An 11,380-nucleotide genomic window follows, 5' to 3' on the forward strand; every position below is an offset into this window, starting at 1 on the left:
ATTCCAATAGAGAAAAAAAGGGAGAAAGTTTCTTTAAGACATTGTATGGTATGACGGTAAGAATGCTTGATATAGCCACTCTGGAAGACGGTTTGGCAATTTCTTAAAAAGTTAAACATACACTTACCATAAGACTCAGCAATACCATTCCAGGGAATTCACCCTGGAGAAATTAAAACTTAAGTTCACATAAAAACCTGTACATGAGAGTTCATAGTAGTTCTACTCATAATTGCCCCAAACTGGAAACAACTTAAATTGTCTCCTATAGGTGAATGGACAAATGTTCTGTAGCACAGCCACACAAAAGACCAGTAGAAAGAAACAAACTATTGATACACACAACTTGAATGGACCTCAAATGCATTATACTGAGTGAAAGAAACCAGTTTCAAAAGGTCAATACTGTATGATTCCGTTTATATGACATTCTCGAAAGAAAATGATAGAGATGGAGAACACATCAGTGGGTGCCAGGGGTTGGGGTAGGGGAGGGTGTGACTATAAAGGGCAACGTGAAGGAGTTTTTGTGATGATGAACTGTTCTGTCATTTGATTGTGGCAGTGAGTTCATGATTCTATACATGTCCTAAAATTTATAGAACTCTATATACACTCCCCAAAAAGTCAATTGTATTGCATAATCATTTAAGACATTAAAACATTGTTTTGAATACATCTAAAAAAAGGAGTGCTTGATATGGCTTATGAAGACCTGGGTACCACTTCTTAGCAGGTATGACATCCATCCATTCACCCATCATTTGTCCATCCATCCATCCATCCATCTATCCACCCATCCATGCATGCATTCATGCTAGGCAGGTAATAAGGATGCACAGATAGAAGGCAGAGTTTCTGCTCACAAGGAACTTGTCTAATGGAGGAGACCGAGACTCACACACATGACTTGAATGTGGTTTGATAGAGATATGTACATGGAGGGTTGGAGGCACCCAGGAGGGGACCCCAAGTCAGACTGGGAAGATCAAAGATGACTTTGCCCTCAGAGTCTCTCTTTCCTCATTTGGAAGTTTGGAGGAAATATTTCTTCCTGCCCCACCTATTCTAGAGGATTGTTGGGAGAGAACCGTAAGAAGGTCTGTGACCTGTAGAGCACGGTCAGACGGTGAGTCTTACGATCATTCAAACTCAAAAGGATCTATTTGTTGTCTCAAAACAAATGAGTGGTTCTAAGAACGATGATTTTACAGGTAATGTTACAGGGGAAAGAAAAAGACAGAATGTCTCTGCGTCTTCCCAGACTGTCGTGAAAAATGTTTTTATAAATTTTCTTTAAAAGTTTTTTCAATGAAAATTGAATATTACTTCTATTCAGGCTTTCCCTGCTGTGCTAACTATATCATTTCTACAACATTGGCTGGAAGTGAAAATAAAACAGACCTATTGTAGAAGATAAAAACTAAAATCAGATGCGATGTTTCTTCTACTATTCACCCTAAAAGATCTTTCAGACTTTCGTTTTTGCTTTTTTGTAGAAAATAGATCAAAACCAATGAGTAAAAGTTGAAGGTAGGCATTAGTTGGGTCACAGATGGAAGAATCTTTTAAAGATTAGCAGTGGATAATAATAATAATTACTTTTGAGCACTTATTATCTGCTAGGTGCTGGGTCAAGCATTTTATGGCCATTATTTCATTTAATCCCAAAACAACCCTAAAGGTAAATGCTGCTTTCCTCTTACAGATGAGGACTCTAAAGCTCAGAAGGGTAAGTATTTATCCAAGTCATCCAGAAAGTCGACACTAATGCCAGAATTCCAATCCAGGTGAGTAAATTACGAGCACAAGAGATAGATTGAGAGAAAATATTTGTAACATAGTTAATAAATGTTTAGTATCAGAATATACTAGAGAGCTCATAAATCAATGAAAAAAAGAAAATACATAGAAAAAGGAGCAAAAGAAATGGGCAGGTAATTCACAAAAGAAAAAATACAGATGATCCATAAGATGAAAAAAGATGTTCAAAATACAGATGATCCATAAGATGAAAAAAGATGTTCACTAGAAATCAAAAATTCAAAATAAAACAACATACTTTTATTCATCCATAAGATTGGGGAAAATTGAAAAGACTGATAAAAGTAATGATTGAATGTGAGTAAATACGGATCTTTTCATTGTTGGAGGAAGTGCAAATGGGCACCATCATATTTCAGGGAAAGTTGGTTATATCTTTATATCTTAAAAATGAACATATTTTATGACTCAGGAACCCCAGAGTTTTGGTATTCTTCTAGACCAACACCTGCTCATGTGCTTGAGGAGTGTGTATAAAACTGTGAACTGTGGCTTCATCTGCAAGAGCAAAAATCTCCAAACAATCTAAAACCATTTAGTAAGAAAATAGGTAATAGTGTGGCACATCCAATATGTGGAATACCACACAATAGTTTAAAAGGGTATGGTAGATCTACATAGGCTGAAAGTGAAAAAAAAAAAAAAAACAAGTTGAGGAAAAATGGATGCAATGCAATATCATTTGCATAAACTCCCCAGTAACACACAACCGTGCCAAGCAATTTCCATGGGGACATGGACAGGTATTTAATGTATAGAAAAAAGATACAAAATGAACCAATAACAACGGTTACTTCTAGGAAGGGTCCTGGAATTCACTGGTCAAAGGAAACTTAGACATTACCTCCAATGTTTGGATTTTCACTAAAGAACATGTACTCCTGCACTACCCCTTAGCAATTAATACTTTAGAAAAAGAAACCAGGTGTGTTTGACTCCAGAGCCTAAGGATATGATCACATTGGTTCCTAACCTGTGGTTTATAGCTGGATTTCAGAAAGTTCATGAACTGTGCACACACAACTGAGTGTGTCTTGAGGAGCGCACATTTTTCCTTAAGTGGGGATTCACGATATCAAATTCCTAAGAGGGATTCAAGACTCAATGAAGGTCAAGAATAACTTTAGGGGAACGTGTTCCTGTTCTGTTGTGGCCTTTGGAAGGTTACTCAGCCTCTCTGGATGATGGGGATCATGGTAGTTCCTAGCTCACTGGGTTGACGTGAGGTTTCCAGGAGTCAGTGTGGATAAAGCTCTTGAAACAGAAGTCAAAAATTCTGGCTATTACTGTTACTTTAGTTGTTGCTGCTATTACTAATGACTTAGAAAGAGCATTTCATTCAAGAGACTTGAGGTCTTAAAACAGTTACATCACAAGTAAAATAAGGGAGATGATTCCATCCAGTCTGGAAAATCCCACAATCTCAGACTCCTAAATTCTCTGCCATCTATGAGAATCATAAAATGACATTAAATGACATCATTCCTCCCATCTGTTCATCCTTTTGCCCAACAAACATTTAGTGAATGCTTACAACGCGCTAGGCATTGTAGGAACAGCTGGAGATATAATTGCAGCGAACATGGCTGACGGAGACAGAGTGACGGGGACCATGTCACTGTGGAGGGGGCTCTGATGCTGCACGCTCCATCATCACTCTGTGACTTCTTAGTGCCTTTCTAAGATAACTAAATTTCACAGGCATAGAAATTATATTTTTCAGTCCTTAAATGTGACATTTCTCCTTTGATTTATTGGGCCATGATGGGGGCTGAGATCAAGACTTCTGTTCTGACCCCACTTTCAGCAGTAATGAGGCCAGATCAGCATTATGGTGCTTAAACATTTCAAGGCACTTGCGCTTCCAATGGCCTTCGCTTTTAGTCTGGTTAATGGATTTGATAGAAGTTGCAATCCCAAAATAGCAAGTGGACACGTGGGGGAATCAGGTGGCAGCCGGCACAACTCTAAAAGGTTCCCGTAAGAGCCATGTGGCTGGCTCCCCACACCTCTGAGGCATGTGAACCTCGAGTTTTTAGTGACCTAAAAGTGTGCCGCAGCCTCGCCCTGGTATAATTGGAACGTATTACAGAAGGATGATAACAATAATGCAGTAGGACATTTGGCTGGCGAAGCTGGGACACAGACCTCCCCACCACTCCCGGAGAGGCACACCCAGTTCTTTGCATCCACTGGTATTGCTGGAGGCTTTTGTCTTTTAACTCAGGGAGGAGAAGGGCATTCGGATGGGGCAGCGCAGTAGGAGAGCAGGGAGATGGAGGGCCAAGGTGGGCCTTTAGATGGGATCTGAGGACCAGAGTTGAAGAAATTGTTTTCACAGGAGGCTTACTGAGGCTCTGGCCCATGTGGACTCATTTGGGTGCTTGGTTCCCACCTCTGCATGCTGGTGCCCAAGGACTGGCCGTTGCTGGGACATGTGAAGACAGTGTCCCTTCCAAGCACTGTGGCATTCTCATGCTGGTATTCCAGTGGTTGCAAGAGTAGTGGATGTCCACGGTGGGATCCAAGTGCACTTGAGACCTGCTTTGACGACTCCCATACGTGACTGGAGGATGCTCCTTGGTGGGGCGGCAGGTCTAATTCCTGAGATTCTGAGTTTCCTCCTTGGGAAATGGGATAATAAAAGCCACCTCACGACATTGTGTGAGGAATAGAAACACAGAATAAAGCACCTATGGGAGTGTTTGTGCTCTGTAAACGGTGTTTTTATCACTACATGTCTCTCTAGAGTTCAGACAGGACTTTCACACACATATCCCATCCTGCAGGATCCTCACGTGGCCCTATGAGGTTCATAGCATGATCTGTACTTTATGGATGAGGAACTGGAAATTCAGAGGATAAAGGTCAAGGGTGGAGCGTGATTGGGGTCAGACCATGGAGATGGCACAGTAAGGACACACTCTAGGGTCCTCTTGTGTTCACCTCACAGCAGTCGCCTCTTAGAGTCCTTCTCTGAGTGGTCCTTGGAAATCCCAAGAAAGACTGAGACAATCCTAAGATAATTCTATTTTGTCTTCCTTCTGACTCTCAAGTTACCGGAGCCTCTGCCCGCAAATGTCTCCCCCAGCCTGTGTCGTACACTGTGAAATTCCATTCTGAGATTCACGCCCTTGGGTCTTAAAGACTTACAAGCTCCTCCAAAACTGTGCTGAGGAGCAGACAGGAGTGGGAGTAAGTCAATTGTTGGTCTCTGTTCCCATCAGACTCTGAGAATTGTTATGGTGGGATTTATGCTGTAGCCGTGTAATGAAATGAGCATAGATGTTGGCACCCATCCTACTTGGGTCTGAATACTGAGGCCACATTTACAATCTCTTTGAGACTTGTCATCGCCATGCAAAAGAAATTATAATAATATATAATTATAACTTCACAGAGGTTTTACGAGGAATGCTGCTGGACACTGACACTGGGGAGTTTACTACAGTGATGTGCAAAACAGACATGGCCCTTGTCTTCGTGGAGCTTCAGGCTAGTAGGGAGACAGATGATGCTCTGGCAATCACACAAATGTAATATTACAAACCATACCAAGTGCTATGTAAGTGCACAGTAAGTGCAAGAAGAGACCTGGGAGCCATGCAAACATCCATCAGGGACACTTGTTCTAGTTTGAGTCCAAGGGGAGATTTCCCTGAGGAGGTGGCATCGGTGGCTGGGAGTTAATAAGAGTAAGATAGCAAGCAGAACAGTCCAAGCAGAGAAAACAAGGTGTGCAGAGACTCTGGGTTTTGGGGAAGGGAGTGGGCCAGGAGCACGGCACCGGAGGGAGAAGAAAATACGTCTGGCACACACAGATGGGGGGAGGAAGAGGAAGAGTGTGGGATGAAGCCATGGAGAGAGATGGGGGCGATCCATTCAGAGTTTTATGTCGGCAAGGACATTCTGGTCTACATTTTAAAAACACCTCTCAAGTTATTGCATGAGAAGGGATTGGAGAAGTCAGAGGAAAGGTAGGGAGCTGAGTTAAGGGGGCTACAAGTCTCCATGTGAGGGATGAGGGTCACATGGATTGGGTGTATAGCAGTGGAGATGGAGAGAAATGGAAAAATTGGACAGAAACCTATCTTCAACTCGAGAAAGAAGAAGACAATTTGATTAAGTCCCAGTGAGTGGGAGCAGTGGCAGCAGCTGTGACTAAAGAGAAAAGGCAGAGCAATGAGGGCCATAAAGGGGAGAAGGCTTCTTGGAGATGGGATGAAGCTGGACCGTAAAGAATGGTAGATCCTGATAGGTGGTAAGGGATCCGACAGGTGCACTAGGGGCTGGTAAGTATGATCAGAGGCAGTGAGGTGAAAGCTACCGTGATGTATCCTGAATACAGTTAAGGAGCAGTGTGTGAAAAGATCACAAACTAAAATATGCAGACTTGAATTCATGATGTTTTAGTTAGGATTATGTTTGAAGTGGCAAAAAATCCAAAATAACACTGGCTTAACAAGATAAATTTTTCTTTCTCACATAAATGAAGTCTGAAAGTAAGCAATCTAGAGTTGGCTGGTACATAAATTCTAAGACCATTAAGGATCTAGATTCCTGTTAGTATCTTATTCTGCTACATTCAACACATGGCACCCACCTCGGGGTACAAGATGGCTGCTCCAGCTCCAGTGATCACATCTTCATTCTAGCTGAGGAAGGATGAAAAGAGTAGGCTCGCTCTCTGTATAGACCCTTCCCAAGAGCTGCACATTCATTTCTGCCTACAGTCCATTGGCCAGAACCTTGTCATATCTAGCTGCAGAGGAGGCGGGAAAACATAGCATTAATTCTAGGCGGCCATGTACTCAATTAGAAATTGGGAGTCTGATCACTATGTAAGAAGGGGAAAGGGGAAGCAGTCCCTGCTACGCAGTTTATGACAGTCATTTTCAATTAAACATCATCATTATCTCTTTAAGTAGAGTTCCTATCAAGTGATGAGAAAAACATTAAGACCAGAATAAATACTCTGTCTGAAATGTTCTTCTCCCAAATAGTCATGAGACTCATTCCCTCACTTCATTCAGACTCTGCTCAGATGTCGCCTCCCCAGCAAGGCTTCCTCTGATCACCCTCACTCTCCATCCCTTTGTCTGGCTTAGTTTCCCTCCAGAGCACTTGTCGCTCTCTGACGCTTGGACTCTGCTCAGCTATTGTTCACTGTGCGTCCCTCACTAGAATGAGAGCTCGGGAGAGGGGGGGACCTTGTTTCGTTCACTGCTGTGAGCAGTACCTACATCAGCTCCTGCCACACAGTAGATGTTCCAGAAATATCTGTTGGTTGGATAAAGAAATGGGCAAAGCACATAAACAATTCATAAAAGATGCTCCGGCTTATCTTCGATTTATATAAGTGACAAAAGAAGAAATACGACTGGTAAACAAACCCATGGAAAATATGGAGCATCTTTGGTAATAAAAGGCATGCAAAGCAAAACAACAATGAGGTACCTTTTTCAATTATTAAATGAAATGAAAATGTTAACTAATAATATCAAATGCTGATAAAAGTATAATAAACCAGTACTAATAAATAGCAGCCTCACAAATGAGTCTGATCTTTTGGAAAGCGATTTCCCCAGGCCTCAGGCGACCGGCCCAGGAGGTCATGCGCGTGGCACTGGCAGCTCTAGGGTTGGCACTGACTGTGCTCAACGTGAATGCTGCCTTTGGAGTTGGGGTGATGGCAGCCCTGATGTCACCCATGTACACAAAATGCCACAAAGTGGGTGCATGTGTTCACTACAGTGTCACTTATAGCAGCAGAAGACTAAAAATAATAACTAAATATCCATCTGTACAGAAATATTTTAGTAAATTGGAGTACATATTCTTAATGAAATAATAGACATCACTAAAAAAACACTGTGGAGAAGTACTAAAACGTGAGGATAAAATAATGCTAAGTAAAAAAAAGAATATACAAAATAGCATGTATGTGAAACACTTTTAAATTCCCTGGATGCTGGGGTTATAGATTCTTTTACTTTCTTATCTAACTTTAAAAAAGCCACACATTTTTTTTCAGAACCCTACAAAAGCCATATTTCTCGTTTTGAATATTTTCGTTAAATTACATTTTCAAAAAGTGGTAAGTAGAATGAATGTATATATGGTATGATTCCAGATTTTCTTTTTAAAGAATGTATTTAGAGGAAAAGGCTGGAAGGATATCCAACTAAACCGTTAACAAGCGTGTCTGGAGGCACTGGCATCAAGGAGGATTTTAATTTTCCATCAACACAGAACATCGTAAATTATTATTATCACTTACTGAGACCTTATGACATGTCAAACACTCTGCTGCGTGCTTTACACACATTGGGACATGCAATGTCCCAGCAGCCCATGGAGGCAGGTGTTACCTCTGTTAACCCATTTTCCAGGTGAGGAAATGGAGACGGAGCGAGGCAAAGCTGTTTGTGCAACCCCAGCTGTGATAGACGGATGTGGGGCTCCTTCCTTCACGGTGAAAAGGGGCTTTATGCATCAGAAGGATCCACTGTGGTTTCTCCAGGAAGGACAGCCAGGGAGGAGAACCTCAGGGGCAGTTAGTTGCATGCAGCCCTCTGTGGGGATCAGAGGTGCACCAGAACCTGGGACCCCCGGAGTGATCCAGTACGGCCAGTGCAGCGGGGGCAGGGAGGGAGGGAAGTCCCAGGCAGTCACTTCCAGAAGTCTGAGATGATTAGAGGAAGGAAAAGAGGAAAACCCTAGTAGGCAGCTGTCTGGGTGAGTTTGGGAAGAGAATGAGGAACAAGGAATTGAGAGAGTGACATTCTGAGCAGCAGAGCGCAGGGGAATTGCGGAAGAGAGGCAAGCTAATTTTAAGAAATGTCAGGCCGCCCTACAAATTGGGTATCATATCCCACAATATGCAGTTGCTTGTTAACAATCTCTGGCTTCTGAACTGTGTTTCTCTGAAAGGGGCACCATATTGAGAACAGACCATGTGGGGCTCTGAAATTTATTCGTGTTCTATTATACTTGTCTTTTTCTTTTTTTAAAAAGAATTTTGCAATGAGCATGTGATTAATGTTATAACGAGGAAAATATACATATAAATCTTGCAGGTGTTTTAGAACAATTGTTTCTTAAGGTGGAGAAGGGTTTGGGGAGTGGCTCACAATTCCCTAACCCAGGAACCCACTGAGATTGCCCCTGCTCTGTCTAGGGCCGTATTCATCAGAGTCCCCAGTATCCAAGGGCTTAGTGGACTGCAGGAGGCACCAGGCTTGCGCGCTGCCCCGTGCTGTGCATCTCAGAGAGAGGAGAGGCACTTAAACCGTTTTCAACTCAATTTTATAAATTTTTATCAAGTTCCCTGGAGCTGTGCCCGATCAGAGAACAGGGCTCCGAGGCGAGAAGGGCACTCCCATTTTGCCCAGTCTATTTGTCGCCTGTCTCTGCAGTGGAGTGAGAATTTCACGAGGGCAGGATTTCCACCAGCTTTGCTCATTGCTTATCCCCAGCACCTAGCACAGTGCCTGGCTCTTCGGAGGCATTCCATAAACATGTGTTCGGAATGAAAGAAGGGCTAAGGCCCTGGAGAATGCATCAGCTCTTCCCTTGAAAGCTCTAACATCTCTAGTTGGAATTCTCTCTTTTTTAGTTTAACTCTTAGGGAACACTGGCTCGGACACTCAGAGTGAAAACTCCAGTGTTGGCCAGAAAAAGCATCAGTGCAATAGAGTTATAAAAGGGTATAGTAATCAGTGAAACATTAGCCCTCCTAATTGTTCACTCCTTATGCATTCACACTCCCAAACACACACTGTGCTAGGGGACCGGAGATACAAATCCTTAACCTGGCCATGATGATGGGGATAAAGAGAGCATCCCTGCAATTAAACTTCTCTGTTCATAACAACAATTAGAGTTCAACACTGTGGTTCAGGCGTTGTTCTAAGTGCTTTCCATGTATTGCTTTGTTTACAGGCCGTGTTATGTTGTGCCCACTTTACAAATGTGCAAGCTGAGACTCAGAAAGGTGAAATAGTTTGTTCAGGTCCATAGCTGACCAATGGTGACAGCCAGGCTTAGGTTCCTACAGCCTGACGCCTGCCCTCATGGCTTCCAGGGAGCTTCCTGAGAGGTTATCCTGACATCACTGGCCTGCAAATCACCAGGGATGCTGGATAAAAATGCAGATTCCCAGGCCCGAAGTGCAGGATCAGCTTTCCCGGGAGCCGGGGGCGGTGGAGGGGGGAGGGGGGGGGCCCTGGAAATTCTCAGTTTTTAACCACTAACTTGGGTGATTCTGATGTGCACTACAGTTTGTAAAGCACAGCTCTCAAACGTGCCACACTTGCTCCTGGGGAGTTCACAAATTCCCTGGCACCCACCCTCCGACACTCCACCTTCCTGCCAACCGGGAACAGAACAGAAAGAAGGGGAGAGGGGAGGAGGGAGGCAGGGAGGGAGGAACAGTAGGAAGGAAGGAAGGAAGAAACTTGCCCCAGATTGGGCTCCTTTTCGGTTCAGGGCGGGTCGGCCGGAGCCCGCCGCTCTTCTGCTCTTGCACCTGCAGCCGCACGTGCCCCCAGCTGCTGAAGCGGCTGCCAGCGGGCCTGCTGAAGCTCCGTAGGCGGCACCCTTGATGGATGGCTGGGTGCGCCCAGTGGAGGCATCCAGCGGCTGGGAACAGCAGTGAGGTGAAATTCGGCTGTACCCAGGGCTCAAAACCTGGATGTTTATCCCTCCCCAAATCAGGACAGTGCTGCCCTGGGTCCCCTCATGGTGGACAGGGTCCCTCTCTGTCTGCAGACTGGGAAGATTCGGCAACAGGACACGTGGCAGGAAGGAGGAGCAGAGACACGGGTCCCGGCTCCAAACGGGCTCCACAAGAGCAGGATGATGAACAAAGTGGTGTGAGGGTGGGGCCTCTCTGAGTCTCGGTTTCCTTGTACATAAAAGGAAAATAATAATTTTATTAGACGTCTATTGAAACTGTCTTCTGTAATTTAGTGAACACTTTTTGTGTGTCAGGCACTGTCTTGAGGCAATCAGCCAATCTTTATAACAAATATCTATGAAGTCATTTTGATCTCCATTTGACAGAAGAAGGAAATGAGGCCCAGAGAGGTTAAGAAACTTGCCCAGTATTGCCCCGCAGGTAATCAAGGCCAGGATTTGATCCCAGGTCTGTCTGATGCCAAAGCCCGTCCTCTTAGTAGCTTCTCCAATGTCCCTTCCACTTCTTGTCTCTATGATGACCTGCCTCAAACATGAGATGCTCATGATTTCACAATAAAGAGGCACCACTCAGTCTTCTCAGCAACCCCTCCTGAGCCCCCAAGGTTAAAATGCCAGTTAGTTGATCTGTATTCAGCAAAGATACAGCCTGTAGCTCTGTCAACAGAGAGAGTTGTCCATACACAAGGGGCCCCAGAGGTATCTGGCAAGTAGACCAAGTCTCAGCCAAGCCAAGCAGCGTGTCACAAACATAGGTCCCCTTGTGTCATCTGCTTTCCCAGAGATCTGAACTGAGGAGACCATCTGTGCAATGGGCATTGAGAGGATTTCCGGCACCCCCGAGCTTCACAGAAGA

The sequence above is a fragment of the Equus asinus genome, chromosome 3 (genome assembly GCF_041296235.1).
Source record: "Equus asinus isolate D_3611 breed Donkey chromosome 3, EquAss-T2T_v2, whole genome shotgun sequence".
NCBI lineage: Eukaryota > Metazoa > Chordata > Mammalia > Perissodactyla > Equidae > Equus > Equus asinus.